This window comes from Dama dama, chromosome 4 (assembly GCF_033118175.1).
Source record: "Dama dama isolate Ldn47 chromosome 4, ASM3311817v1, whole genome shotgun sequence".
Taxonomy (NCBI): domain Eukaryota; kingdom Metazoa; phylum Chordata; class Mammalia; order Artiodactyla; family Cervidae; genus Dama; species Dama dama.
The window spans coordinates 57105402-57131413 of NC_083684.1; the positions used below are offsets into that span (position 1 = coordinate 57105402).

Below are 26012 nucleotides of genomic sequence, written 5' to 3' on the forward strand. Positions count from 1 at the left end.
TTCCTTGCCCACTTTGCATCCTTCCTTTTCAACTCTGCTGCCTACTTAATGCCTCCTCAGTGGACAGAGAGAACTTAGGACGGAGCTAGGGCTCTGTAGGTTCTGGTCAGTGTGAGCCAAACAATAATTTGGATGGGGAGATGTTTTTTTTCAAATTCTTACGCTGTTTTATTTATTATTCAAGAATACATAAAGTCTATGTTATTGTAAAAGACTCCAGTGATACAGGAGCTGTATAGAGCAAAGTAAAAGGTAGAGTAAAGAGAAACAGACTTTAAAAAATTTTTTTAAAGCAGCTTTATTGAGGTTTAACTGACATACAATAAACTGCACTGGAGGTGGGAAGAGAGACTTTTATTGCAAACTGTTGACCCCTCCCACAAAGGACGGGGAGCCTGATCAGAGCATAGTCCAGCCAAGTTCTTTCTAGAAAGTTCTCTAGTTCTAACTAACTTTTGGAGTTAAAGCCTCCCCACATAATTCTTAGGCATGAAGCTCTCTGTTGTGTCAGTTTGGTAAATCTAAAGAGTGAGAAGAAACACCAACAAAATTTTAACTTAATGAGGGGACATAGAAATGTGGGAAATTACAAGCATTCAGAGACATGACTGGTAAATACTATTCAGGGTAAAACCAAAATCAGAAACAAACCAAATAAATCAAAAAAGCCAAGTAGATGTTTCCCATAGGACACTTGTTTCTTTTTTCTTTTTTTTTCATGATTAAATAAGTTTTTATTGTCACATTTAACTGCTTTGTCAGATATACATTGTAGATTTCAGTATGGCATAAAAATAAAAATATTTTCCTGAATGTCAAAATCTGAACAGTGGAGATGGCGATGGCACTTAAAAAAACAAAAATTCACACTGGTGCTGAAGCCACTAGAAGGTAGCTGGTAAACACTGGAACACATTCGCAGACAAAGCGGTCTGAAGTGAAGTGATGTGAAAGTTGCTCAGTCATATCTGACTCTTTGTGACCCCATGGACTGTACAGTCCATGGAATTCTCCAGGCCAGAATACTGGTGGGTAGCCTTTCCCTTCTCCAGGGGATCTTCCCAACCCAGGGGTCAAACCCTGGTCTCCCACATTGCAGACAGATTCTTTACCAGCTGAGCCACAAGGGAAGACCTGCAACATTTCAAATCAAATGGCAGTGGTATAAGGCCAATAAAACTGGAGAGTAGGAAGATACAGAACCTGTTGAGTAGCTACCTGAAGAATGGCAGTTTGAGCATTTAATTTCCAGTCAGACTAAAACTTCTTTCTTACAAAATAAAACTACTTTTTCAGAACCTGGATTTTAAGCCTTTATAACAACTTCCTTATTCTTACAGGCTGTAATTAGTCCAAAGAAAAGGCAGTTATAATCCATGGCATTAGTTTTGTGGGCTGACCCTGCCACAAACGGGGGAGGGGGTCTTGTCTTTTCCAAACCAGGAGCATGTCATACTCATGAACGTCTGTTCATGAGAACGTCACACATTCTGGGCAAAACTAGAAAGAAGCAGTAAATAAAAATGTTAAGTGCATCCCCAAGGAAATTCTCTACACATTCCGCAGCTATATGCCGAATGGTAACTTAAAAAAGTATGGTTATTCCAATTGAAAATGAATCTCTATTCAGTAACCAAGCTTCCCAAACAGTTTGTTAAATGTCTTTCTCCCACAAATAAGACTGACACTAGGATTTGTCAGAAGATCTACACAAGTTATCTCCTTTATGTACGAACTTGGCTAAATCCACAGTGTCTGGAGTCTATTCCTCGTAAAACTCAGGCAGGTCTAGAACATAACTCCGGTTATACTGTTGTGTGTCCTTCATTTAAGACTCCAAAACAGAGACCATAAACATGGCTAGTGCAACATAGCAGTCACTGGAATTCCCCAAAAGAAAAATAAATAATTTATTTTATGACATACTTATTTGGATGATTACTTACTGGTAATTAGTATTCATACTTTTTTTTTTAAGGCAACCATTTTAAGTGACAATACATATCAGGCTAGTAGAAAAAAGTGGAAACAAAACCCCCTCTTTTGATCTCATAAAGTCATACGGACAAAAGAAGGTACATCTGATTTGTTCCAATCTTTGAATGTTGCTGCTAAACTAGTTTTCCTTTGAAAAAGTAAATTTCAAGGCATGATAGTGCAAGAGGCAAGGTTTTGGTTTATAGAACATTTATAGACTAATTGTGCTTAGTCTCTAATTTCCAAATTATTTCAAAGAACAGAAACTGCATTGATAAATTTGTCTTTGCCTAAATTTACCAGTACATCATGAATTGCACCAGAATTCGGACAATTTGATTATCTTAATGACTGTTGTGAGCCTTGCACACTGCATCTGCAGGCGAGGACCCCGCATGGACCCCTTGGAGGCTTCTCCAAGGTCTGTGCCCCAAAACTCTTGTCTTGGGGAGTCCATGGATCTGAGTAAGCAGTTCTTCCCCCAGAGGAAGTCCTCAAAAACTCTCTCAATTAGCAGTTAAGAGAAACAGGGCTAACTGGAGAGTTTCTTGCGTTCAGTTAAATCTGGGAGGTCTGAGCATTCCTGGAGCCCTCGTGAGGATGTGTCATGGGTCAAGAATCCCTTGAATGTGAGTATTCGCTGTTAGAGGACTCTGTAGGGTCAATCAAATTTTCATAATCACTGTCGTCTGATTACTCAGGCCTGTCTGCAGCTGCTCTGTGGGAAGGAGGGGGTCTGCTCCACTTTCAGGATATTTCAGTCCAGCACTGGTGGAGGCATAACTGGAGGAGTCCCATGGCTTGAGGTCAAGGCATAAAGATGCTAGTTTCCCTGTGAAAATGACTCAGAGTACTTTCTTGGTTATTTGGGTGAAGATCAGAATTAGGTGGAGGCGGGTCTGAGGCCTCTGCATCTCCAGGTGTACTTTGACCTTCTGCTGTGAACCCTGGATAGCGCATCTGAGGGTTGAAGGTGGGGTCCACACTTTCAGATGGCATCTATCTGCTTACCGTTGCCTGCTGCAATCATCTTTCTTGTTCCTTTTCATTTTTCTTCTGAGTGGTCTGTCTTCTTAATTGGTTCACTTCTGCCTGACAAGATTCAACAACTCGCTCTCTCTTTGCTACGGCTGCACACACTGCCTACACTTTCTCCTGAAGTGCATTATAAACCTGATAAATCGTCCTGATGGCTTTCATTAGTCCGTCCTTGTCAAAAAGTCAGTACCATCTTCTTTAATAACTTTGGCATAATTCTGAGACTATTTGCCACTGAAGACACCTTATACTCTTGTTGGCTAGTATTGCCTAGATTGGGGATAGTGAGGGATAGCCTTTATACCTTCTATCTAAAGAGAACATATTCTAAAGCATGAGTGGAATTGTTGGTGTGGCGATGAAGCTGAAGGGGAGGAAGACAAGGTAGGCCGCCCCGAGGATGCGGGTGAGCTGCTTATGGGTCACTTGCTGTCTGTATGACATCTGCTGCTGCGTGTTTCACTGGAATCAGTACCACCCAATAACTTTCATTCTTCTATCTTTAAGAATCCTGTCCAAGTTCTCTTCATTAACTTTGCTTGCATAGTCATAAAAACTAAAAAGTCTTGAACAAGGCTGATGGTTATGGATTTCAATTACTTGCAGAAATTCCGTGTTGCTGATTTGGGAGTCACTGATGCTGAAGGTTTCCTCTTGCCTTACCTCTCCCAGCAAAAATCCTTCCTGAGAGCAACAGAAGAAGAGAGTTGCAGGTGGTCAGCATAGCTGCTGGCTCTGTGGAAACACACAGCCCTGAAGGGGTAGCCAGAAATGGAAGCCGCCATGATTGAAATCTGACACTGGTTTCTTAATGGCACTGAATACAATTGCAGAAGACATTCCTGAGTGAATGCAGGAGAGCCACCATTTAAAAAAATTTGGCCTGTGAATTGTCTTGGTATTTTGAAAATTACCATATGCTAATAAGCTTGACATGGCATGAACAAATTTCTCGGGCCAAAAACTCAAGCATGCAAACTTTCTAATTTTTGAATGTAAATATATAAGCTATTCAAATGTATGATTTATTTTTATGATACTTTTGTTTATAATAGTCCCCCATTCTACCTAGTGGTAGGTAAAACCTAATCAGTTTGAGACTTCCCTGGTGATCCAGTGGCTAAGACTGTGCTTCCAGTGCAGGGAGCCCAGTTTAATCTCTGGTCAGGGAACTAGATCTCACATGCCACAATCAAGAGTTCTTATGCTGCAACTAAGACCCAGCAGGGCCAAGTAATTATTAAAAAAGAAGAAGAAACTTAACCTGTTTGAATAAATTGTTATAAATGCAGCCAGAGTTTTCTCAGTCATTTCAGATCCCCTGCTCATGCTTAGTCATTCAGTCGTGTCTGACTCTGCAACCTCATGGACTGTAGCCCGCCAGGCTCCTCTGTCCATGTGATCTCCCAGGCAAGAATATTGGAGGGGGTTGCCATTCCCTTCTCCAGGGCATCTTCCCGAACCATGGATTGAACCTAGGTCTCTTGCATTGCAGGCAGATTCTTTACCGCCTGAGTCATTGGGGAAGCGTCATTTCAGATCTAATAAATCAATTCAGGGCTTCTTTTCCTTTCCACTCTCTTTACCCACAGCTTTGCAGTAGTGCTGGTGGGAAGGAGGTGACTGTCTAGTTTTCACCCCTCATGCTGCTGAAGTTCAAGTTCTTACTGATGTCTGGTTCTCAGCTTCCATTCCTGCTGGCTTCCACTGGGAAACCTTCGATCTGGTCTGGTGTTCATGGGCTCCATGCAGGCCCTGTGAGCTCTGCCATCCCTTTTAACCACTTTGGAGCCTCTTCCAACTGCTCTCAAATCCCACTGAGGTCCTCCAGAAATCTGAAGCAGCCTAGGAATCCCATATAATTAATGAAATTCCTCCAAGTTCTGGAGAAAAGATAATTTCATAGAGACTTGCTTTTTCCTAAGGTCCTTGGGAAGAGATGGGACCCAGAACCTGGAATTTATTACCCACCACACACAGGCCACTAGCATACATTCTTCTCATATCTATTCTTTGTTTTTCAGCAATCATGCCATAAGCATTCCCTGCCAGGCCAGTGGTTGGGGACTTGGCCTTCTCACTGCTAAGGGCCTAGTTTGCAGTGAAAAGGAAAAAAGAGGAATGCGTTTTTCTTTCCCTTTTCTGAGAACAAAGAAGATAAACAGAACAGTGAACAGGCCTGAACATTCCTAGTTTTTACTTAGAAAGTGAAAACGTTAGTAGTTCAGTCGTGTCTGACTCTGCAACCCGCATGGATTATAGCCTGCCAGGCTTTTCTGTCCATAGAATTCTCCAAGCAAGAATACTGGAGTGGGTAGCCATTCCCTTCTCCAGGGGATCCTCCTGGCCCAGGGATTGAACCTGGATCTCCTACACTGCAGGCAAATTTTTTACCATCTGAGCCACCAGGGATGGTTTTTACTTTGTTTCTTATTTGTATGACTTCCCTGGTGGCTCAGATGGTAAAGCGTTTGCCTACAATGTGGGAGACCTGGGTTCAATCCCTGGGTCAGGAAGATCTCCTGGAGAAGGAAATGGCAACCCACTCCAGTATTCTTGCCTGGAGAATCCCATGGACAGAGTAGCCTGGTGGGCTACAGTCCATGGGGTCGCAAAGAGTGGACCAGACTGAGCGACTTCACTTTCACTTTCTTATTTGTAGTCTGCAATTAAATTTTCTTTTCTGACCCCTAATTCTGCATGAGCTACATTTCACACCTAATATCCTTTGATTCTATGCTAATTACATCCTGTATCTGGTGCTTACCACTCTCTGCAAACCAACCCTTGTAGTTTTTCTCTTCTTACATATCAGAAAGAAGGCCTCTGTAACAATACAGAGAAGACAATGGACCCAACCACTGGGCCACCAGACTGCCAGAGGCTACCTGATGCCAGCCTATGACTATTATGAAACAAGGCAAGAGGAAGAAGACAAGATCCTAACACCTTTGATCCTCATCACTGACCCCTGATTCCAAGCCCTCATCTTGTATAAGCCCCTAGGCTCCTCATGGTGGGGTGGGCACAGTTCTTGAGGCATGAGCCTAGTGTTCCCCCTCCGCCAGCTGAGAATTAAAGCCACCTATTTTTTTCAACTCTATCTCTGTATTTTTATTTCTCTTTGGTGGGCAGAGAAAGCCAAGATTTTGATTGCCAACAAACACTAGGGCCCAGGTTCAATCCCTGACCAAGAAACTGAAATTCCATAAGATGGATAGCTTAAAAACAAACAAACAAACAAATGAAAACCAATCATGCCATAAAGCCTTCATTCTTACACTGCAACTTAAAAATTCCATGTCTAATAAGCAAAAGTTAGGCCTTTGGAATTACATCGACTTCCATTTCAATTTACATGATCTATTTTGAAACTTCAAGGCTCAACGTAAAGGTATTTTTGGTTCTTTGCATTTCTAGGGTAATAGGCCTACTGACTGACTGGAGGAGAAGGGGCAAGAGAAGCAGTATAAAGAATGGGGGGCTTCCCCTTGGTCCAGTGGTTAAGAGTTCATCTCACAGTGCAGGGGACACTGGTTCCATCCTTGTTCTCGGAAGATTCCACATGCTGCGGGGCAACTAAGCCCGGGCGGGCGGAAGGAAACTACTGACCCCACATGCCCTAGAGCCTGTACTCTGTAACAAGAGAGCTACCACAATGAGAAGCTCGGGCACCGCAACTAGAGGAAGCCTGTGCGCAACAATGAAGACCTCATGCAGCCAAAAATATGAAAAAAAAAAAAAAAAAAAAGAATGGGAAGGTGGGCAGATAAAAGTGATAGCAAAATATAACCCTGCCATGTGGGTACTTCACCTACCCAAATTCAGCCTCCACGATACTCATTGCTCCTTCCAGGGCTATGTTCATGTCCTTTCCTCTCTGAAATTCCATCACCTGTTCCCACTTACTCACCCTGGAGGGTCCCACTAGATGCCTCACTGCAACTCCAGCAGATCTTTCTTGACTTCACAGGCACTGATCTCCCTCCGCAGAGCCCTGGCGTACCTGCTAGCTTCCCTTCAATATCATACTGTTCCCACACAATGTATAACCTCCCCAGACAAGGTAACAACACTTCAGGGACAGGTATTGTTTCCGACAGCTTTACGACTTAATAGCATCCATAAAATGTGACTGGCAACTTGATGTTATGGGTCTTTCAGAACTGCTTATTGAAGTGAACCAAACTTCTGCTGTTGGGGCTTCCTTGGTGACTCAGATGGTAAAGAATCTGCCTGCAATACAGGATTTAATTCCTGGGTCAGGAAGATTCCCCTGGAGAAGGGAATGGCTTCCCACTCCAGTATTCTTGCTTGGAGAATTCCACAGACAGAGGAGGCTGGTGGACTACAGTTCATGGAGTCGCAAAGAGTTAGACATGACTGACTAACACTTTCACTTTTCACTTTCAAACTTCTGCTATACATGCACACACATACCTCTCGAACAACAAAACTAGGGACTTCACTGGTGGTCCAGTGGTTAAGAATCTGTCTGCCAATGCAGGGGACATGGGTTCAATTCCTGGTCTAGAAAGATCCCACATGCTCTGGGGCAGCTAAACCTGTAAGATACAAGTACTGAGCTGGCATATAGAGCCCACACACTGCAATGAAGAGTAGCCCCAGCTCGTTACAAGTAGAGAAAGCCCACTCAAAGCAATGAAGACACAGTGCAGACATAAATGAATAAATAACTAAAATGCAAAGGCTAAATAATAAAGCCCTAAACTCCTTATTCCCCCAATAACCCTCTCCAAAGAAATCTTTTAAAAAAAGAAAGAAACAACAAAACTAACCACCACCAACTGCCGCTGATTATCTGAAACTTGATGCTGCTGCTAAATCACTTCAGTCGTGTCCGACTCTGTGCGACCCCATAGACGGCAGCCACCAGGCTCCCCTGTCCCTGGAATTCTCCAGGCAAGAATACTGGAGTGGGTTGCCATTTCCTTCTCCAATGCATGAAAGTGAAAAGTGAAAGTAAAGTCGCTCAGTCATGTCCGACTCTTGGCGACCTCATGGACTGCAGCCTACCAGGCTCCTCTGTCCATGGGATTTTCCAGGCAAGAGTACTAGAGTGGGGTGCCACTGCCTTCTCCGGAAACTTGATGCTAATGAGGGGGCAAAAAAAAGGCAGTAAGTTCTAGAGAGTAGACAAGAAGAGAGGCAGAAGTCTGAGAAGGATGAGCAGTGCAGAAAGGTAAGAATTTGAAAATTCCTCTATTTTGTGATGATGTTTTAGTAGCCAGGTGGGCACATCCTCGTTTACGGCAGTGATGTCAGAGTGGGAGGTGAGTTTTGATCAGGGGTTGCAAAATCAGTTGTTCAGATTCTTTTATTATTGTTTAATGTTAATGAAGACAAAAATCATTTACTGGGCAATTTATCTGTTTCTTGCTCTACACGAAAAACTTTAGAACTACAATTTGTATAATCCCTCTGGGCATTTTTGTAGGGGGTCAGAGGCAACTCAAATATCCATGACTAGGGGAACAGATAAACAAAATATGGCAGACATAATCTTTAGGTGTGCAACACATTAAATTTGCACTATATATATTTTTTAAAGTAAGAAAATTATTTTGTAGCAAAATATCACTTGTATAAATTAACTAGTTCAGGCAGTTCTCTGGTGACCAGTGGTTAGGATTCTGGGCTTTCACTGCCATGGCCCAGATTTAATCCTTGGTCAGGGGACAGAGACCCCAACAGCTGTATGGTATGGCCAAAGTTAAAAAAAAAATTTAAATGATTTTAAACCATAAATCTTAAAAAAAAAAAAGACTGTTTAGATTATTGAGTCCCTTGAGTTTCCGTACAAATTTTAGAATAAGAAGAAAGCTGGAGTTTTGATAAGGACTGAGTTGAATCTCTGGATCAGTTTGGGGGTTTTGCCGTCTTAACAGCCTTCCCTGGTGGCTCAGACAGTAAAGAATCCACCTGCAATGCAGGAGATGCGGGTTCAATCACTGGATCAGGAAGATCCCCTGGAGAAGAAAATGGCAACCCAATCCAGCATTCTTGCTTGGGAAATCCCATGGGACAGAGGAGCCTGGTGGGCTACAGTCCCTCCCTGAGGTCACAAAGAGTCGGACACAACTGAGCAACTAAGCACAAGGGCAAGAGCCATCTTAACAATATTTCAGGTCTTCCAATCCATGAACATGGGATCTTTCCATGTATTTAGGCCTTTCTTAATTTCTTTCAACAATATTTTCTGATTTTTTAAAAATAACTCTTGTGCTTCTTTAGCAGCTGAACAAGTGTTTTATTATTTTTATGTTTTTATTAGTTTTATTTTTAGAATATTCATTGCCAGTGTATCGAAATACAATTGATTTTTAAATTTATTTTGTAACCTGTAACTTTGTACAAGAGTCATACTTTCTTGTATCATTGTAAGTGTCCAATATTTTTATTGAAACCTGAACATTTTATATAATATATTGTTCCCTACTCTGGATACTGATTATAACCAGCAATAATAATAAACAACAAGGCTTCCTTTTGTTGTTCTTTGCTTGTTTTTTTGTTTGTTCAGTGACTTGGCTAGACTATTTCGGTGATGTCTATTTTCTCTGCAGAGAGCCTCTGATGTTATTCCTCCCAGGGCACCTCCTTTGGGCATATACACAGTCTCCCTGGAAAGACAGTGGTTCTAGCAAAGCCGTCTGTCTGTCTTTCCCCCCCGATCTCTCTGGTTATCACACCCAGCTGTTAGGTTCCACTAGTTTCTGGCTGATTATTCTACTGGTTTTTTTACAAAAAACTTTAAATTTATTTTTGGCTGCAATGGGCCTTTGTTGCCATGCACAGGATCCTGCCTAGTTGCAGTGAGCAGGGGCTGCTCCCTTGTTGCCGTGCACAGGCTTCTCATTGCTGTGGCCTCCCTTGCTGCAGGGTACAGGCCCCAGGGCTCAGTAGTTGTGGCCCATGTGCTTAGTTGCCCCACAGCATGTGAAATCTTGCTGGACCAGGGATGGAACCCATGTCCCCTGCATTGGCAGGTGGATTCTTAACCATTGGACCACCAGGAAAGCACCTATCCTATTGTTTTTGACAGTGCCTGGGATATAAATTGCTTTACATTCAGATTCTATTAAATTCAGTCAAGGGTCATTTCTGAGGCCAAGCTTTGAATTTGTCCTGACCCCCGGAGGACTCCTGTTAGTTATCTTTCCCTAGTTCTCTTTTGTTAGACAGTGAACCTAGGGTTTAATTTGTTGACATGGTGGGGCTACTAGTCTCCTCTTCATTGCTTACCACCAAAATCCCCATTGTTGGGGATATCCCTGGCAATCCAGTTAAGACTTTACCTTCCACTGCAGGGTATGCAGATTTGATCCCTGGTCAGGGAACTAAGATCCCACATACCTCACAGCCAAAAAAAAAAAACCCTACTAAAACATAAAACAGAAGCAATATTATAACAAGTTCAATAGACTTTAAAAATGGCCCTCATCAAAAACTTATTTTTGATCTCCATTGTTTGCGGAGTGTCCTTAGTCATGAACTACCCCCACCCCCACCCCCACCTCCCTTTCTGTTCCAAATAAAGTCACTTTCTGTGGGAAAAACGTTTAAGCTCTCTGTTCTTATCTGTATCTCTGAGCCACAGTTTGGGAGCTGGAGGCAAGGACAGTGGAGAGACTTTCTCAGAATGCCACTCCTGCTTTATTATTATTATTATTAACAGGACACTTGGCAGGGGTGGTAGTCTCTGGTCTTCTTGGCATGCTTCTTCCGGTGTGGAAAATCTTCACTACAAGCAGGCTGGAGTGAGGCTGATGGAGACCCCCGTATTCTCAGCTTGCTGTTGCTGAATGGAGCTTCGGCCCCATGACTGAAGTTGGGTTGGAGGAGACAGTCCCTAGCCTCTCGATTGCACTTGCCTTCCCTCTATCCATCTGCGACAGGGAATTGAGCGGGGTGAGTAAAGCTGGAAGCCTGCCCCACTGACAATGATGCTATATAGTCGTTGGCTGGAGAAGGGGGATGAGGGAATCTGGCTTTTATTTTTTAATTTTTAATTTTTTTTTTAGTTTTTAAGGGTCTTCCTTGTTGAGTGAGGGCTTTTTATAGTTGTGGCAAGCAGGGACTACTCTCCAGGGCTGCTTGAAGTCTTCTCATTGTTGTGGCTACTCTTGTCACAGAGAGGGCTCTGTGGTGTGACGGCTTCAGTAACTGTGGCCCACGGGCTCGGTACTCGCAGCGTGTGGGTTCAGCTGCCCTGAGGTGTGTGGGATCTTCCTGAACCAAGGATCGAACTGATGTCCCTTGCATTGCAAGGTGGATTCTTAACCATGGGACCAGCGGGGAAGCCCAGGAACCTGTCTTTTTGCTACACCCAGTTAATGTTCCTTTCATCACCCAGAGCTGGAGGTACATGTGGAGCATCATTCCAAATCTCACAGACTTTTGCTGTTCTACTGATATTCAGTGTATTTCCTTAAAGAAATATTTCTTCTTTTTTTTTTGGCCACACAGTGGCTAGCATGCGGGATCTTAGTTCCCCCAACCAGGGATGGTACTTCAGAGTCTTAACAACTGGACTGCCAGGCAGGTCCCTAAATAAATGTTTCTTTGTAATCCATTTAGAGTGACAAAAATGAAAATTTCTTTCCTGCTTTTCTGGAACCACAGGTGAAGGTTTTCTAGTTTCCTTAACTGGATAGCCCTTAATATCACCCAGTTTTTAGTTTTGTGTGTGCTAAGTTGCTTCAGTTGTGTCTGACTCTGCAACCCTATGAACTGTAGTCCACCAGGCTCCTCTGTCCACGGGATCTTCCAGGCTAGAATACTGGAGTGGGTTGCCGTTCTCTTCTCCAGGTTTTTAGTTTTAGTCTAGTTATCAATCTCCACATCACAGAAGCCAAGAATGGCAACCACACCTGAACAGTGACTTAAAGGTCATCACCAGCTCCCATAGCCTCTATTACACTCAAAGATTAGGCTCTGGCTTCCAGGTCCTTCATTATTTCTGACACTTGTGAATTTAACTTTGTCTCATTCAAGTTCAGCTACTAACTCATATATTGCTTTCCAGAATATCTGATTTTTCTAAAGGGCAACATGCCCTTTGAAAGACATCAGGGGACCAAATTTGTGCCAGGGGCAGACAGCCCAATCCATCTGATGTTCTTCCAAAGATTACAGTCTGCTGGGGAAGGGGACAATTTAACTGCAAGAAGGAAGTGAGAAGACTGGCAGGACCTGACCAGTGATCCTCATACTGAGGAGTCCCAATATATTTCCAGAAAGAAATAACATTTCAGATAGGTCAGGAAAGAACAAATCCTTTATTTATTTAATATTTTAATATTTAATATTTTATGGAGCATTGTTGTTTCACCATGTTGTATGGGCTTCCCAGGCGGCTCAGTGGGTAAAGAATCCACCTGCAATGCAGCAGATGCAGGCAGACGCGATTTCAATCCCCAGGTCTGGATGATCCCCTGGAGGAGGGCATGGCACCCCACTCCAGTATCCTTGCCTGGAGAATACACATGGACAGAGGAGCGTGGTGGGCTAAAACCCATAGGGTGGCAAAGAGTCGGACACAAGTGAGTGAGCACACACCCTGTTGTGTTGGTTTCAGGTGTATAGCAAAGCTATTTAGTTATGCATATACGTGTGCTAACTCTCTTTTAGATTCTATTCTCATATAGGTTATCACAGAGTATTAGGTAGAGTTCCCTGTGCTACACAGTAGGTCCTCATGGGTTGTCTATCTTATATAGAGTAGGATGCACGTGCTCATCCCAAGCTCCTGATTTATCCCTCCCAGCCACCATGTTTCCCCTTTGGTAACCATTCGTTTTCAAACTCTATACAGTCTGCTTCTGTTTTGTAAATAAGTTCGTTTATATCTTTTTAAAAAAAAATAGATTCCAAATGTGAGTGATATCATATGATATTTGTCTGAGTGAATGAGTGAAAGTTAGTCACTCAGCTGTGTCTAACTCTTTGCGACCCCATGGACTGTAGCCTGCCAGGCTCCTCTGTCCATGGGATTCTCTAGGCAAGAATACTAGAGGAGATTGCCATTCCTTTCTCCAGGGGATCTTCCTGACCCAGGGACTGAACCCTTATCTCCTGCCTCTCATGGGTCTCCTGTATTGGCAAGAGGATCCTTTACCAATGAGACACTTGGAAATCCTGACAGTACGCAGGAAATAATGGGAGGGAAATCGAAAAAGAAGGGGATATATGTATATGTATGACTGACTCATTTTGCTATGTAGTAGACGCTAATACAACATTGTAAAGCAGCTATGATCCTGTTGTTTAGTCAGTAAGCCATAACCGGCGCTTTTGTGACCCCATGGACTGCAGCCCACCAGGTTCCTTTGCACCTGGGATTTCCCAGGAGAGTATATTGGAGTGGGTTGCCATTTCCTTCTCCAGGGGATCTTCCTGACCCTGGGATCTATTTGTGTCTCCTGCACTGGCAGGCAGATTCTTTACCACTGAGCCACCAGGGAAGCCCAAAGTAACTATACTGAAATAAAAATTATTTAATAAAAAATAAGCTTATATCATAAATACTATATGCTAACAAAAACAGTAGACAGGGACTTCCCTAGTGGGCCAGTGGTTAAGACTCTGAGCTTCCACTACAAGGGGCTTGGGTTCCATCCCTGGTTGTAGAACTAAGAACCCCTGTATCACAAGACTCAGCCAAAAGAGGCAAAAAAAGAAAACCAGAAGACAACTTGAGTGACTACGGGTTCAACATGCCTTGCAATCAAGTTGGCAAATTGGCCAATGGCAGGATGAAGTTCTATGTTTGATTTCCAGCAATTTCAGCCCAGCAGCTCTAGGAGAAAGGGGTCAAGAAACTCTTAAGTCATTAAGGCAGCACTTGGGCTAAAAGTTTGAGTGCCTGAGCTCACCTTTTTCTTTCACCATTTGTCTGATGACATTAGGAGCAACCAACCAAGGTCATTATATTCCTTAGTTTCTCCCCAGATGTTCAAACGTATTAACAGAGTCACATAGAACCCTGCTTGTTATTTTAAGTGGTTGATTAGGCATATCAAACAGATATTTTGCCTAACCCTAAACCATGGCCTATCAGTGGTCTTTTTACAACTGGGAGGTCACTAGTGTCTTTTATTTCGGCCACACCACGCAGCTTGCAGGATCTTAGTTCCCCAACCAGGGATCAAACCCGTTCCCCTGAAGCAGAATTCAAAGCCCTAGGTCTCCTTTTAAATGCATTTCAAACCAGAGGCTTGGAAACATTAAACTGCCAGCCAATGTCCTGTACTTTCCATCTGAGAGATAAACTTGAACAGCATGCTCTTAGGTTGAGGAATGATCAAGCATTGACCAGGTGAGGTTGATTCCTATCAGGTTGAAGGGATGTTGGGGTCACCAGTTATTTAAGAAGCAAAATGACTTGGTCAGCCACAGGAGAGCAAGCTACCATGGCACTGCGTTTGGAGCTCTTTCTGCTTTGGGCTGGCGTGTCTTTGTTTCTACAACTGGACCCTGTGAATGGAGGTGAGAGAGGAGAGATGGGCTAGAATTGGTGAGGAAGACCCTGCCTTAGACATGGACTGATAATTAAGGTCATGATACTAATAAGAGCAGTGACAAATCATCTCCCATTTCTTGAGTACGTCCCAAGGGACAGACGTTATGAAGGGCTGACATTGTATTTAAGATTCAAGAAACTCTATGAAATTGAAACACAGATGAGTTTGGCAGCAAAGCTAAAGGCCTTTTTGAGAACTGCCTCATTCCTGCATCTCCATTGCACCGTCCCAGACACAGGCGATCTACTCCAGGGTTGGTTATGTTGTTCGAATGAAGAGCTTTTGATGTTTGTAGAGTTGACTGTTTGAAATATTGGGTAGGCCAAGAAAAATGTTCACTCGGTTTCGCCATAACATCATATGGAAAAACCAGAACCAACCTTTGGGCCAAGCCAGTAACAGGGACAGTGTGGTCTCAGGGCAGGTTCAATGAATAGTGCACTACAGCAGACCCTGACTTTGTGGTTGAGTTCATGTATGTTCACAGGGGAGCAGTGAGAACGGGTCAGGGTCTCCCTCACCTATTCTGCTTAGCTCCCTCGTCTTCGAGTATATTGTTCAGGTAAACAAGGACTTCAAAATATAAAAGAAAATAAAAGTTAGAGATGCAAGGCAGGTCCTACTATAGATAATACTCTAGTCATGGCCCTGCTTTGTTTGCTTCTTGTTCTCATTGTTGATGTTATTTTTTTGTGTTTTTTAAAAATTTTTAATTGGAGAACAAGTGCTTTACAGTGTTTATGTGTGTGTGTGTGTGTGTGTGTGTGTGTGTGTGTGTACCCTCACTCTTGAGACTCCTTCCAACCCCACCCACCATCCTACTCCTCTAGGCTGAAATCACAGAGGGCTGGGCTAGGCTCCCTGCGTCATGTAACAGCTTCCCACTAGCTATCTGTTTAACGCATGGTGGTGTAGATATGTCAGTGGTACTCTCTCCATTCGTCCCACCTAACCCTAACTCTGTTTTGTTCCTGCTCCTCCTCCGTCCATCCCCCTGCTCCCACTTTTCTTCCAAATCGGTGGCTGTCTGACGGCTACTTTATCCTTACTAAAGCAAAGGAAGGCACTGCTTCTGATGCAGAAACCAAAGGTAATCAACAACGGCAGAGAATGACAACAAACGACAATCTAGTGCAACAAGTTAACGTGCGGCAGGGTAACTGTGATGGGGATTCTCCAGAGATACTTTACAGGCAGGAGCTAATAGTACCCCCTCAGTCATGGGAGGAGGCAGAGACGCACATTCCCCAGGAGGGCGACCCCGGAGAGCATCAAACATGAACAATGTGTAGATGGCAGGGCTGGAATCGGAACCCAGAATGCAGGCTTCAGAGCTGGTGCTACATGCTGAAGTAGAAACTGTCCAAAGTCACACTTGTACACCAATCCTTACAATTCATATACTTTTAACATGTCAACTAGTCACTTTTAATTTGTATTTCTTTGTATTTACAGGCAGGTGTATATTTCCAAATGAATTTTTTTTTCACTATCAAAAAAAAAAAAAAAAAACAGTAAAGTAGGAACTATCCAAAGTTAGAGAAGCCTTCCTCGTCCCCGAGGGAGGGACCACACCACATTGACCTTGACATCCCCGATGCTTAGCAGGGGCTCTGTACCCAGCAGGCTTGGGGGTGATGGGCAGGAGTGAAAGGAGATTTTGCCAGAGTTACCACAGACATCACGAAACCCTAAGTGCCAAGGAAGTGAACAATGTCTTTCTTCTTTCAGGTGATAATTGTGTTTTCCCATTCATCTATGGAAACAAAAAGCATTTCGACTGCATATACCAGGGTGCCACATACCCGTGGTGTTCCCTTGATGCAGACTACAAAGGAAGATGGAAATCCTGCACTAATAAAGGTAAGCATGCAGCCTGTCCTCAGACGAGAAGCACCTGGCTTCCCAGATGAAGGGGAAAAGTCCATAATTGTCTCCTAGAGGGAAGCCTCAGGCATCTCCTGATCCAACCCTCTGTGTTCCATCCCTGTCCCTTTCTCTCTATTTTTTGGGGGGGTGGGGGGCTATACTCAGTCTTTGCCGCTGGGCCCAGGTTTTTTCCAGTTGTAGCAAGTGGGTTCTACTCTTTGCTGGTGTGTGGGTCTCTCGTTGTGGTGGCTTCTCTTTTTGGGGAGCATAGGCTCTAGGCACAGGGGCTTTAGTCCTTGCAGCCTGTGGGTTCCGTAGTTGAGGTATCCATGCTTATTTTCTCCTTGGTGTGTGGAATCTTCCTGGACCATGATGGAACCAGTGTCTCTTGCATTGCAAGGCATTCTTAACCACTGCACCACCAGGGAAGCCCCACTTTCTCCTGATAACACTAAAAATAATCCTCCTGCAATTAATGTTTTCACCTATCCCTTCTATTTTTTCAGACTATGCCAAATGTGTCTTTCCCTTTATCTATGAAGGCAAGTCATATGACAGTTGCATAACAATTGGGAGTGCTACTTCGACCTATTGGTGCTCACTCTCTCCAAACTATGACCAGGATGGAGTTTGGAAGCATTGCTAGCAGTAAAAAGAGGTAAGAGTGTCCAGGGAGGATGGGTGGAAACAGGGGTGAGCAGGGAAGAGAAAGGGCTGGGTAAAGAGGTGGAGTCAGAAGCCAGAGTGAGAAGGAGGGAGGAGGCAGGGGGAGAGAGGGGATGAGGGAGAAAGATGCAGGGCAAAGAGTGAGGAGCAGAGGTTCACGAGAAGAACGATACAGATATGAGGATGAGGAAAAGGGGAAGGAAAGATGGAAACAGAGGAAGAGACAAAGGCAAAATGCCAGAGAAGCGGAGAGGCGAGTCCAGAAGAAAGAGAGGTTGCAGGATGACAAATGGAAGGAGTATCTGGGGAGGATCAGTAGCAAGAGAAGATGGAGGGAAGGTGAGAAAGGGGTAGAGAGGCCAACAGTCTTAGGAGCAGGCATGAGACAGTAGGAGTCAAGATGGGATGAACAGAAAGCAAAGGAGAAAAAGATCTCTGCCCTCTGTGGGGCTGACTGGGAAACAAAACAGACTTCATTAACATTGATCCCAAAATTATGTTCAGTTATGGTCCAGTGCATCCACCCATGGCCATGGATACAATCAAGCCTTTGAAACTTCAGTGGAGGAAATCAAGAACTCTCAAGTGAAGGTGAAGCTCTGAGTGACAGAAGTGAAATACTTTCCCTACCTCTCCACCATGTTCCCCCTGTGCATGGGTCCAATCAATAAACACTTTCTCTGCAGGTGTGGTCTTATTTTTTTTTCCTCCACAAAGAAACCTGTGTATCAAATGGGATGGTCTCAGTGTGCTCCGGTTAACCAGGCAGGATCTCCTTGTTTTCCTTTCCCTTCCTCGGGGTCCCGATGGAACATCAGAGCACATCACAATTGTCCCTCCTGGGGGTCTGATTGACAGGTGAAGACCTGGTGGTAAGACCAGAAGTGGGGTGGGAGGAGAGTCCCAGAGGGCACCAAGGGCCCGTGCTTATCGTAAGAGATTTTTCTTTTCCCAGCTTAGCTGAAATATTATTTCTTCCTGGAGTTATTCTCTGATTCCTCTGTATAAGGAGTCCCATCATGTCTTCTCAGTTCATCCTTTCTCTCCTTACAATTAAACTGCCCATCTCTCCAGGGGGACTGTAATTGGGGTGGGGGAAGACAAGATGGACTGTGTTTGCCCTGGTCTCAGTCCTAAATGCAGAATCTAACACATCCATAGGAATTTTAGACAAATATTTTTTCCATCACTAACAGGGCCTGATTGAAAGAAGGTTAAATTCACAGGCGTCAGAAATAATGAAGGGCCTGAAAAGGCCTGATCACTGAATTTTACCCTGAAAAATCACGCAGTGCCTATCACAAAAACAGAAATATAGACCAACGGAATACGATAGAAAGCCCAGACATTAACCCATGCACCCATGGGTACTTTATATTTGACAAAGGAGGCAAGAATAGACAATGAAGGAAAGATCGTCTCTTCAATGAGTGGAACTGGGAAACGTTTACAGCTACATGTAAAAGAATGAAATTAGAACACTTCCTAACGCCATACACAAGGAGAAACTCAAAATGGATTAAAGACCTAAGTGTAAGACTGGAAACTTGAAAACTCTTAGAGGAAAACACAGGCAGAACACTCTCTGACATAAATCACAGCAAGATCTTCTACGATATGCCTCTTAGAGTCATGGAAATAAAAACAAAAATAAACAAGTAGGGCCTAATTAAACGTAAAAGCTTTTGCACAGCGAAGAAAAGAAGGTGACAAGACAACTTTCATCTTGGGGAGGAAATAACAGCAAATGAAAAACTGACAAAGGATTAATTTCCAAAATATACAAGCAGCTCATGCAACTCAATACCAGAAAAACAAACAACCCAATCAAAAAGTGAGCAGATGACTTAAACAGATATTTCTCCAGAGAAGACATATAGATGGCTAACAAACACATGAAAAGATGTTCAACTTCTTTCATTATTAGAGACATGCCAATAAAAACTGCAATGAGGTATCACCTCACACTGGTCAGAAAGGCCATCATCAAAATCTCTACACACAATAAATGCTGGAGAGGGTGTGGGGAAAAGGGAACCCTCTTACACTGTTGCTGGGAATGTAGATTGACGCAGCCACGATCGAAGACCATATGGTGATTCTTTGAAAAAGTAGGAATAAACCTACCATATGACCTTTCCATATCTTGTTACCGAAAGGTACGCATGGAGAGTCTGGCTGCTTGCCGCTCAAAAGCCAGTAAACAGGCCAGCTTGGTGGAAAGGCAAGTTTGCTTTATTTCAGATGCTGGCAGCTGGGGGTGGTAGCGTGGTGGACATCTGTTGAAAGGCCGACTCCCTGCCTGACAAGCAGGGGTGAGAGTTTTATAGACAAAGTGTGTGTGTGGGTTACAGGCAGAGACAGCACAGTCATCTCTAAGAGTCATCTTCAAATTGGTCATCAGTGGTCTGACCTGCGTCATCTTGAATGTTTTAGGTACAGTTAATCTTCAGTTCCAGGGTCCGTTTGTTCCCATTTCTTTGTGATCGGTTCTCGAAATTGTGCCAACTCAAGTCCTGGGTACAGTCTGGTCATCATGCAGTGAACCTCTCCACCTGGTGTTTTCGTATCTATAAGACAGCCCACAGGATATGGCTCAGAATATTATCTAGAGCCCTTGAGAAAGAACTAAAGGTCCTTGACTATGCTTAATGACTACGTTACTATTATTTAGTCTCCTTAGACTGTTTTCCTTTGTTTTCGCATTTCTTATTTCTCTGATTAAACTTGTTCTTTGACTAAAGTTTTCCACAGGCAAAAGGCAGGCAGAAGGCATGGGGGGGTGGGGGTGGGCACAAGGATCATAGAGTCCTGCTCCATTTCAATCTCAATACTGGGCATATACCCAAAGAAAACTGTAATTGAAAAAAAAAAAAAAACACATATAACTCAATATTCATTGCAGCACTATTTACAAGAGCTAGGACATGGAAGCAACCTTAATGTCCCCTGACAGATAAATGGATAAAGAAGTTGTGGTACATATATACAATGGAATATTACTCAGCCATAAAAAGGAACACATTTGAGTCGGTTCTAATAAGGTGGTTCAGTCGCTCAGTCGTGTCCGACTCTTTGTGACCCTGTGGACTATACAATCCATGGAATTCTCCAGGCCAGAATACTGGAGTAGGTAGCCAGAGTGAAATAAGTCAGAAAAAGGAAAACAAATATCGTATACTAATGCATATATATAGAATCTAGAAGATGGTACTGATGAAACCTATTTGCAGGGCAGCAATGGAGACTTAGAGAACAGACTTGTGGACACAGTCTGGGAAGAGAGGGTGGGACAAATGAAAGCAGCTTGGAAACAAATACATTCCTGTATGTAGAATAGATAGCCAGTGGGAATTGCTTAAATCAGGGCTCTGTGACAAACTATAGGGGTGGGATGGGGTGGGAGGTGGGAGGGAGGTTCAAGGGGGAGGGGATGTATGTATACTTATGGCTGATTCATACTGAGGTATGACAGAAATCAACACAATATTCTAAAGCAATTGTCCTTCAGTCAAAAAGAAATAAATTAAAAAAAAAAAAAAAAAACACTCAGGGCCTATTCCACTCAGTGGACTTCTTGGGACCTGGTGATAGACTTTCAGTCACCATCCAGGGAAGAGATACACAGACTTTTAATCACTGTGCAGCAAGGAGGTATTGATAGAATGTTTGTCCTCTGTGACTTAAGGCCAGTAACTCAGGGCTTCACTTGAAACCAGGAGGTAAAAATAAAACATAATTTTTAAGTTAAACAATAAAACGTTTTAACCGAAAATGTTGTAATAAAAATAAATAAAAGGAAACCAGGGGCTTCCCTGGTGGCTCAGTAGTAAGGAATCTGTGTGCCATGTTGGAGACATTGGTTCCATCCCTGGTCTGGGAAGATTCCACTTTTCCCAGAGCAACTAAGCTCACGTATCCCAACTACCGAGCCTGCTCTAGAGCCCAGGAGCTGCACCTACTGAAACCTGAGTGCCCTAGAGCCTGTGACTTGCAACAAGAGAGGCTACCACAATGAGACGCTCCTGCACCACAATTGGAGACTAGCCCCCAGTTGCCACAACTAGAGAAAAGCCTGAACCACAATGAAGACCCAACAGAGAAAAAAATTAAATGAATAAATAAAAAGTATAAATAAAACTAATGGGAGAGAAATCCAAAAAGGAGTGGAGATATACGTGGCTGATTTATTTTGCTATGCAATAGAAGCTAACATAAGATTGTAAAGCAAGTATGTTTTTGCTGCTGTTGTTTAGTCACCAGCTCATGTCCAGCTCTTTTGTAACCTCCATGGACTGTAGCCCTCAAAGATCCTCTGTCCATGGGATTTCCTAGGGAAGAACACTGGAGTGGGTTGCCATTTCCTTTTCCAGGGGATCTTCCCAACCCACAAATCGAACTTGCATCCCCTGCGTGGGCAGGGGTATTCTTTACCCCTGAGCCACCAGGGAAGCCTAAAGCAACTATGATGCAATAGGAGTTATTTAATAAAAATAAATAAGCTCTATATCATAAATACTGTATGCTAACAACAACAAAAGAAGTAGACAGGAATTTCCCTGGTGGTCCAGTGGTGAACACTCTGAGCTTCCACTGGTCGTTGTATTAAGAAATCCCACTCTTAGTTGCTTAGTTGCTCTGGGAAAAGTGGAATCTTCTCAGACCAGGGATGAAACCAATGTCTCCAGCCTGGCAGACAGATTCCTTACTAGTGAGCCACCAGGCAGCGAGGCCCAGCGACAACAAACAAACAAAAAAACCAGTAGATACCCTGAGAAGCTGACGGATCAACTTGCCTTAGAATCAAGCTGGCTAATCAGCCAACGGCAGGATGAGGTTCTATGTTTGATTTCTAGCAGTTTCAGTCCAGCAGCTATAGTAGAAAGGGGTCAAGAACCTCTTAAGTCATTTAGGCAGCAGTTGGACTGAAAGCTGGAATTCCTGAGCTCCCCTCTTTCTTTCACCAGTGACATTAGGAGCAAGCCCCCAAGACCATTATATTCCCTAGGTTCCCCTCAAATGCTCAAAAGTACCACCTACAGAGTCACAGAGCACCCTGACTGTTGTAAGTCGTTGATTAGGCATATCTAACAGATATTTTGCCTGATTCTAAAACAGTTCACACCATGGACTATAAGTCATCTCAAGCTGGGAGATAGAGGGTCTCTGGGCTGGATACCTGGTATTCGTGAAGTGGAGTAAAATTTGTCATGCCCGATGTCCGAATCCCCGAGTGGGAAGAGAGAAGGCTTCCAAGACAATGCAACTCGCAAAAAGGGAAGTTTATTACTGACTTGAGCCAGGGCTCCTGCCGCATCCAATGCAGTGGTGCAGGGTCAGAGAGCCCCGAGCCCAAGCTGTTACCCAAATTTATAGGGTATGCATAAGCGGTTGGTAGCTGGCTTAAGCAGATTGGTTACATGTTTGCAAAGCAATTTTATTGGTACAAACCTTCGCAGGCTTTTTTCAAACTTGGGCGTTTGCGGGCTTTTCAGCTTTCCCTTTGTTTCTTACTGGGCGCATATTGATTAGCTGGCTCCAAGTGGCCTGATGGGGGTAGGGAATCTTACCATTTCAGGGGAAACAGAAACTTAGGTCCGGGCCGCCTGTCATAGTGTTAGCCCTGGCAGCCTCACAAATTCAAGTAGAATTCAGACACTCCAAGGACAAAGCTAGTGGCAGGAGCTGAGCTCTGCTAAAACAAAGAGAGAAGGTGCCCACTCCTGAGGTCAAGAGGTCTTGGCTGACTGCCCCATCCGCACTTGTCCAGAAAGGCTTCTTGCAGTCAAAGAGGGAAGCGGCCCCACTCCAGAATAAGTGTAGACAAGCAGCCATAGGCCTCTGTGTTGGGATCCACCTTAGCAAAATGTTAAGTACACATCTTGCAGAGGGTCCATGGACCAGACAGCTGTGAAGAAAGAAACAAGATAATTGACCAAATGTGAACAGAGGCCCGGAAGGACTGTCCTATAAAAGTGGTGTACATCACCTCTTCACCTCACACCTCCTCCTTCAGGTTGCCTGCACTCCTCTCATGTGAGGAAGCATTTAACAAGAGGCTTCCTGATCATGGTATCTCCCCTGCCAGGTAAGCCCTCAGATTGGGAGAAAATAGTAGTAAACGAAGCAACAGACAAAGGATTAATCTCAAAAATATACAAGCAACTCCTGAAGCTCAATTCCAGAAAAATAAATGACCCAATCAAAAAATGGGCCAAAGATCTAAACAGACATTTCTCCAAAGACGTACAGATGGCTAACAAACACATGAAAAGATGCTCAACATCACTCATTATCAGAGAAATGCAAATCAAAACCACAATGAGGTACCATTACACGCCAGTCAGGATGGCTGCTATCCAAAAGTCTACAAGCAATAAATGCTGAGGAGGGTGTGGAGAAAAGGGAACCCTCTTACACTGTTGGTGGGAATGCAAACTAGTACAGCCACTATGGAGAACAGTGTGGAGATTTCTTAAAAAACTGGAAATAGAACTGCCATATGACCCAGCAATCCCACTTCTGGGCATACACACTGAGGAAACCAGATCTGAAAGAGACACGTGCACCCCAATGTTCATCGCAGCACTGTTTATAATAGCCAGGACATGGAAGCAACCTAGATGCCCATCAGCAGACGAATGGATAAGGATGCTGTGGTACATATACACAATGGAATATTACTCAGCCGTTAAAAAGAATTCATTTGGATCAGTTCTAATGAGATGGGTGAAACTGGAGCCCATTATACAGAGTGAAGTAAGCCAGAAAGATAAAGACCAATACAGTATACTAACGCATATATATGGAATTTAGAAAGACAGTAATGATAACCCTATATTCAAAACAGAAAAAGAGACACAGATTACAGAACAGACTTTTGGACTCCGTGGGAGAAGGTGAGGGTGGGATGTTTCGAGAGAATAGCATCGAAACATGTATATTTTCAAGGGTGAAACAGATCACCAGCCCAGGCTGGATGCATGAGACAAGTGCTCGGGCCTGGTGCACTGGGAAGACCCAGAGGAATCGTGTGGAGAGGGAGGTGGGAGGGGGGATCGTGATGGGGAATATTTGTAAATCCATGGCTGATTCATGTCAATGTATGACAAAAACCACTACAATATTGTTAAGTAATTAGCCTCCAACTAATAAAAATAAATGGAAAAAAAAAAAAGAGGCTTCCTGTGTGCTGTTTTGGATCTGTCAGGAACCCCCGGGCCCTTATTGATTCCTGAATATTCAGGAATTAAGAGGAGAGGCACGCCTTTCCCGGGGCTGAGGAATCCAGGCATTTCTCATTACAGTGATAAGTACCCTCTTCCTTTTTATGAGCCAAATGGTAAAAGGTGGTTGTTTGCAACTCTCTCTTTGACAGGGATCATCTTATGTTTTGTAAGTCTGAAATTTTAATCTTTGTCTTTGCTGAGAATAACCACCTTGTAAGACAGTATATATGCCCACGCCATGTTCATTAAAACACCTTTGCTCCATCAGAGCTTTGGTCCCTGTGTCTTTCTTTCTTTCTATTCTTCCTGTCTTTCTCTCTCTCTCTCTCTCTTTCTGGCTAATTCCTTGGAGCGTGGAGGCCCGCTGAGCTCACTTTCTTGCCCGGGCTTCTAAGACCCTCTCGAGAAGGCACACTGCGCCTTCACCCACACGAGAGGGCGCCCGGTGCCTACGTGCAGCAGCGAGCGCCCTAAGAACAGGACTCTATTGGCTTTCCGCGTAAACCAGGGGATGTCAGCCTCTTTCTCTCTCTTCCTCTCCGGACCACCAGGTTCCGTTTCATTAAAGGACCAACAAGCGCTATCAGCCTCTTTCTCTCTCTTACTTTCTTATCGTAGACTCCGGACCAGCAGGTTCTGTTGCAGGAAGGGGGACCCCTTCCAGGGCCCGAAACTGGGCTCTTGTCTAACACTCGGAAATGAATTGTCCGAGGAGACACATGCTGACAAAGCAAGAGATTTTCTTGGGAAAGGGCACCCGGGTGGAGAGCAGGAGGTAAGGGAACCCTGCTGCGTGGCTCGTAGTCTTGGGTTTTATGGTGATAGGATTAGTTTCCGGGTGGTCTTTGGCCAATCACTCTAATTCAGAGTCTTTCCTGGTGGCGCACGCATCGCTCAGCCAAGATGGATGCTAGCGAGAGGGATTCTGGGAAGTAGACAGACACGCGGTGTCTCCTTTTGACCTTTCCCAAACTCTTCCGGTTGGTGGTGGCTTATTAGTTCCGTATTCCTTATCAGGATCTCCTGTCATAAAACAACTCATGCAAATAGTTACTATGGTGCCTGGCCAGGGTGGGCGGTTTCAATCAGTGTGCTTCCCCCAACAGTTCCGGTCCATTAAAGGACCAACACTCTCAGGGTGTATATCTCTGCCTGACTTCTGACCTACTAGATTCTTCTCATTAGAGAGGATGCTCACACCCTTTCTCTCTCTGGGTGTGCATCTCTGCCTAACTTCTGAGTTGGATAAACACACTTTTTCTGTGTGGTCTCGCATCTGTTGTGCAGTGTCTCTAATGATAACCTTGGTATTTGTTTTTACAGTTTTTGATTCCTTGAAACTTTCTTGTTTTCAAACAGGGGCAAGAGCCAGGGCTCCTTAGCGTCTAGACCCTAGCCTAAGCTGGTTTAGTGGCTAGGACTCCTAGTTTTCATCCAGGTGACCCAGATTTAATTCCAGGGCAGGGAACTAAGGTCTCTCCAGAGGACTCCTCACTGCTCTCCCTCCGAGATCAGTTGCTTTAAACCTGGGAGTTCATTAGTGTCTTTTCCTATTTATTGGTCACACGGTGCGACTTGCAGGATCTTAGTTTCCAACCAGGGATCAAATCTGTGCCTCAGCAGTGGAAGACGGAGCCCTAGGCCTTGTTTTAAATGCATTTCAAACCCCTGAGGCTTGGAGACATTA

At 43.9% G+C, this 26012-nt stretch overlaps 1 pseudogene; it reads right to left on the reverse strand.

Moving 5' to 3' along the window:
* Positions 1 to 283: 283 nt before the first annotated feature.
* On the reverse strand, positions 284 to 22675 carry LOC133054461 (BRISC complex subunit Abraxas 2-like; annotated as a pseudogene).
* Positions 22676 to 26012: the final 3337 nt, after the last annotated feature.